Source organism: Varroa destructor, unplaced genomic scaffold (assembly GCF_002443255.2).
Source record: "Varroa destructor unplaced genomic scaffold, Vdes_3.0 BEIS01000003.1, whole genome shotgun sequence".
Taxonomy (NCBI): Eukaryota; Metazoa; Arthropoda; class Arachnida; order Mesostigmata; family Varroidae; genus Varroa; species Varroa destructor.
Window position 1 is genome coordinate 23835260 of NW_019211456.1, and position 6134 is coordinate 23841393.

At 41.3% G+C, this 6134-nt stretch overlaps 1 long non-coding RNA gene across 1 annotated transcript; it reads right to left on the reverse strand.

Moving 5' to 3' along the window:
- Nucleotides 1-2842: 2842 nt before the first annotated feature.
- Nucleotides 2843-5433, reverse strand: LOC111247214 (uncharacterized). Its single transcript, XR_002672012.2, has 3 exons — nucleotides 5286-5433; nucleotides 4016-4184; nucleotides 2843-3842 (listed from the first exon to the last, which is right to left on the reverse strand). It is a non-coding gene; the product is annotated as an uncharacterized LOC111247214 (long non-coding RNA).
- Between the last annotated feature and the right edge of the window lie 701 nt (nucleotides 5434-6134).

Here is a 6134-nt window from a genome sequence, read left to right on the forward strand (position 1 = left end):
AGTCTACTACGATAAGCATTACCAGCAACCGAATAGCTGCGCCAACTGCTGCAGGTAACAATGCCAATTTGATCAGCCGAAGACAAATTCGAGCGTAGCCGAGCAAAATGTTCGTAAACCGTCCACATCGAAGGCCTGAGTTGGCCGACGTCGATAGGCGATTTCACACGGCTGGAGTGGAATAACATCCTTTTTTTATTGCTGTGGGGCTGCTGCCACCGCTGCTGAAATAGCCGTTGTTTCGCTTGTTGCCGACGTGTGTGCACCATTGAAGTGTTTTCATTTTGGTGTCGTCGCGCGTCGCTGCTTACAGATTGTTGCCGACCAGGGGCTAAGCAGTCGCCGTCCCCACCGGGTTAAATCTGCCGAAATTTATCCGGAGGGGGGATGGGGGCAATTATCGGTTGAGCTTTAACTCACTGGTTCTAACCGATTACCATGCCGTCAAGGTATATGGGCAAATCAGAGCTTGTTGCAAAAAGGCATTGTCAAATCTATGAACTAGTGGATAACAATAACGTGTCAGTAAGTACAAGTTCTGTACAACGCGGATGGTACCGACATCAAAAGAACCCCATGGAATAATGTGGTCTGCACTGAGTGGACATGGCCCATAGGAGTTCTGGAAGGCCATGAAAAGCTACAATAAATGTGTCTTCAATTGGATAATAAGCTATTCCTCTTGAAAAACGACGGATAGTAAAATGTATAAGAATAAATTTAAAAGGTTTACAGCGTAGAAAATCAACTTGAGATTAGGCCCATCTTAATAGTGCAAAGAGTTAACTGTATTGTATCGAGATCTATGGGAAACCGACGGGGCTCAAAAGGGGTAACCATGAATCGTAGTACGATCGACCGGTAAGTGGCAATTAGCAACTCATGTGAGAAAAAATTGAGATTTCATGAAATGATTCTTTCTCATTCAGTTAGTTTCATTCTGGTTCTATCTTTACTCAATCTATGTGAAAGTACGTCGGTTGGTACCAAATATCTTCGAAGTGACTTAGCGTTATTTTCAAAAAGATATAATCATTATTGATTTTGCTAAAAAAATCCACATATCTTTGAAACAAGCGCGGATACTATTATCAAAACACCGCCATAAATCAGTCAGATAGATAGATATTCGAGCTTATTCCACCTAATCTTATACTTTGCAATGTTATATTTGTCCACGCTTTTCTTTTTAATGTGGCTACAAAAGAAAACATACCTTCTGGTGCACAATCGTTATTTAAAACCAATTCTAGTAGCGGTTTCCACGTACATAACAATTATTTCGTTTAACAAATCTATTTGTTGGTCAATTTTGTGTCGCCAAGCTATAATGATGTATTATTATTATTATTATATAATTGTATATACAATATTCGATAAAATATTTATAGCGCGACCGTGCGAGTGTCGCCACTCAGCCTAGATAATAGCGATAACAAGGTGTGGCAGCGGTTATCATGACCTCAAAGGGGCATCTGTGGTGCAAACGCGCTAATTTTTTCAGCATTTCGTCGCGTTGAAATAAACTGTACTTTGCCACCCTATCGAAATTATAAGTTTATAAAAACAAACAGTGCCCGCCATATCTGGTTTATTATGCAGTTACTTATGAAGCCGAGAAGGCGTTCCATATGCCATTACGGAAAATATAGCAATCGAGATTAACCCAAGGGGGTTGTTTGATTTGTTAAGCCTTTTTTCACGACTTCGTAGTCCCTTTTCAAGTATTGGTTGGTAAGTGGTTTGGCGGGTGAGATTGTTACAAGTAGCACGTAGAGATTCATAATTTACTATAAGATTGTCTATGTAGGCTACAACTACTTGCCTTTTTCTAACCTTTTACATTTTAGTGCACCTTTCGGACTTTTTTGCCTTTCTGAGCTGTAAAACTTTTGGGATTTTCATTCCATTGCTGGCCCAAGGTTTAGATTCATTAAATCGAGATTTTATTCGTGGCATCATTAAAGGAGACTTTAGCAAGTCTAAATCATGGAATACCAAGGGTTACTCCTTAGAAAAGGAAGAATGTTACCAATTTCAAGCCGAAAAGGCTCATATAGAAAATATATGGATACGAGGCCGAGTGCGCGCACCCCATGACTCCCGTAAGTGTCTTAAGAATCTAAGAGCCAGAAACGTAAGGCGTTTCTGATTGGGAATATCCCAAGGGGAAGCCTACGCTCACTCGCGGTTAAGGGCCCGAGTTAAAGTAGTGATTAAAATAAATGGCCCATACGTTTTTTTTTGTTTTTGGTATCTGTTTTCATTTAGCTCCAATTTACAAACAAGCAATATAAATTTTTTTCCCAAAACAACCGTCAGTCTTTTAGACCAGCCCATATAAGGGTTCCATAGGACGCCACTATGTTCCAGGTTTTTAGCTTGATCCCAAAAGTTTGGATGGTTCGGCGCAATCGGGTCCCTGCAGTAGGTACTACTACGGACTACTGCATTTATGGACAAAATGAAAAAATAGGGCGTAGCGGATTTGCTGCGTTCACAGGATAAGAGTACATATTCGGCGGAAGAGAACACAGGGCAAATTTAGTGCTATGTATAATGCACATATTCTATTACTTTACTCTAAACCGTAACATTGTGGTGTCTTTCTTCAGTGTGTGGACAAAGATCGGATCCACGCAACAAACACCTTTTAGTTACTTAGCTTGCTTCTCAGTTGTCCTATTTGCCGTCACCAGTTGAGGCATGTACACAAGCAAACGGGTCATTGAATTACAAATACTTATAATATAAAAACCTTATATATTATTTACGGCACACTTCATTACTACTCATTCGTAACGTTCATATTCGTTCTCCCTAATAGACAAATAATATCATATTGTTTGTTCGATTTAACGTGTACGTTTATTGGCAACATTCTGCGACGTTTTTTTACAAGCATTTATATACAAACACATGTTATTGTCTTCCTGAACCACTGCCATTTTTTGAACAATAGGGACTTAACATTCAACCGATTTGGTTACCTCTCATTAGTATCCCATCGTGCGAAGACACAGTTTGTGGAAAACCTATACACATATATACATTTATATACGAAACACACATACAAGCACATACGATAAATACAAGCTATGTTCATATCGTATAAAACGTGACAAAATCATTCACATTGTTCTGGTTTCATTTCCCCGAACGATACGCAATTGGCACAAACATTTAATAAATATTTACAAAAGCCTTTTTTTCCCACGACATACACAATAGAAGGTGATATAAACATGGCACGTCAACACGAAATTAAGGTGACAGACTCTAAACAAATATATATACAAGATGAACGACAATGGTTATCGTTTCATTGAAATGGGTATCAAGCCTACGGGATCTCCTGGGGTGCTCAGTGGATCGTGACCAGTAGTTGTGTGGGCGGGAATAAATGAGCTATGCCTTATTACGGCCGTACGATGATTGTGTTGCAATTAGGGCTCGCAAACGTTGAATATCTTCTATGACCTTGATACACAGTCCGTTTTCGTTGGAGATATTATACACATGCTGTCAGCTGGATTGTTTCCCTGTACACCTCGACAGGTATACGTCTTTAGTTGGAAAATAAGAGCAATCGTGTGAATGCCAATCAGTTGAGTTGAATCCCGATTCCCAGTAATTTTGCTCAGTAGCCGGTGCTCAAATATGATCGCAGCCTTGTTTCGAGGGTACACACAAACCTGTTGAGAATCTCCGGAAGCGCAATGTAATTCTTTCAAATTTAATTCCATCCGTTGTCATAGTGGTCCCATCTTTGAGAGTGTTCTTGGTCGTGCTGTTCCCAACCGTGATTCCAGCCGTCATCTTGCTTAGGGTATACATGATGTCTGAAAAAATGCATTGTCAAAAAGGCTGTATGAACATTTATGGTACATAAGGCTCAGCATGATACAAACTGACACTACTGCAAAATAATTAATGACTAATTAAAAACATATGCAAGTCGAATGCGGAAAATGCTTAGAAGTACTGATAGTGGCTTAGCTGGTTAATTACTTACGGGATAGGTACAGGCACGAATCGTGGAGCGATAGCGGCTCCGAGTAGCGCGGCCCTTGCAAGATTCTTAAGCCTTCCTGCCTCAGCTGTATTCAGCGACGCGAGAAGAACAACAATGATTACAAAGGTCATCTGAATGATGTTTCGACGGATCATGATGAATTAGCCTTCTGTGAAGATAACCATTTCATATAGACCGAAAAAGTGAAGAAATACGCTATTATGTTATTGTTGAGCTGACTGAGTTGTTATCAAGTAAAATCTATCGATGTTTATGTTAATCATGTCTGTTACTTGGGTGTGTTGACAACTGCATGAAATAACGTGCTTTTTAGGAAAAAAAGCTTGGATGATAACAACGAAACCATCTGGCACCGGTTTTAGGCCGTCAGAAATTTGCCATTGCGAACAGTAGAGGATACTTTTACGTGTAACTTTCGTTCGGGCCCGCACGTTCTAAAAAATCTCTCGCGTTACAGAAGGTACTTCCGGAGTCATTGATTTACGTAGTTCATAAAGTGCAGTTTTGAGATCCTCTAGGTGAATTTAACGTTGACTAAAGTACTGGCAAAACAACGTCGTTCGTAGATAGATAGATAGATAGATAGAGCCAATCAAGACCGTGCATCTGGGTTCTACACGCTAATAAGCGCAGATTGTAAGACGATAATTTACCGGAATTACGCCGCTTAGATGGAGTTCTACATCATATACGAACATTAATAGTGAAATCCTAGACTTGTAGCTTCGTATTTGGGTAAGTGTAGTACAGCCGTTACCAACGGCACAGCTGGCTGTAGGAAGGTCAGGAGATTTATTTTGTGAAAGATCGTCAAAATAACCTCTAATAGGTATCATATATGGTAATATTCAAGAGTGCATCGACAAAAGTCAACGACGAATCAAAAGTATGCGACAAACAACAAATATGGCTAATCTGCGCAGAACTCGGTATTGAGCACAGCAGTTGCGTGCGTTTTCACTCCGTTGCGACCCGTTTCACGTTGACAACATGCGCACATTGAGGCGTAATCCAAAGATGAAGACAAAAATCACTCCTGACCTATGAGCCCATAAATAAAGCAAGCCAACAAGAAAACACTAGAACAGCATCATCTCCTCGAAGCAAACGTGCAGAGTTGACAGAGTACGCAAAATCTTGCTTCTCAGTGCTGCTGCCGCTTGCAGTGCAAAGTACACATCAAGGGGCAATAGCATGTTCGAGTATCGGAATCAGCGATTCCAGACAAACAACCCTATATCAGGCTTACCACTTCGTACGCTGTAATCCCGTGTGCAATATCGGTGAATGTTCAGTATTTCGCCGAGTGTTTATAACCATATACCGACGAGGCCAAATGGAAAGGCGTTACACTGCTGGGAAATGGAAATATGTGTCCCGTCGCAGGCTGCGATCACTTTATTGTCATTCCATTTACTTTCCTCCGGTTTGTTTTCATTATTGATGACCATCAACCATCGAGAGGGATTGCAATGGAGTGTTGCCATCAGAGCACCGGATCAGACAGCTTTAGAGAGGAGGATAGGCGCTTCGATGTTATTTGTATTAGGGAAATACCGTTAGCCGATATTGACGCGGCGAGTTCCAGTCCCCGGCCGGCGACGACTTCTGTTACGATCCCTACGCTGCCGCTACTTCTGCTGCCGTTGCTAACCAAGAATCTGACAGGATGTAGCCAGCAGTAGCCGTAGTACTACTTTTACTACAGGCGCTGAAGATTTCCACGAGGTGTGCGCCCCCGGTGGACTTCCCTAATTTCTCAGTCCATAATCTATGGCGCCACCCACGGGATCCGCAGCTGCGTCGATGCAGATGCCAGTAATCTGAAGCGATTTGGACAATGCCAACAATTCAATACATATCGAGCGATTAGCAAACGTCCATACAGCCACAGAGACAAGCGTCGATTTGTTCGAAGATTGTTTGCCGATATTGTCCGTCGTGACACAATGGAACCTTAGCAGTGCTTGTCTTACACGATGGTTTTTGTAGTTGCGTCGGCACTAAGCTTTCTATGGTTGGTAGCTTACCACGTAACATAAACTTTTTAGATTGTCTAAATGGTTATATAATTAGTCGCACGCATTCAGCCATTAGG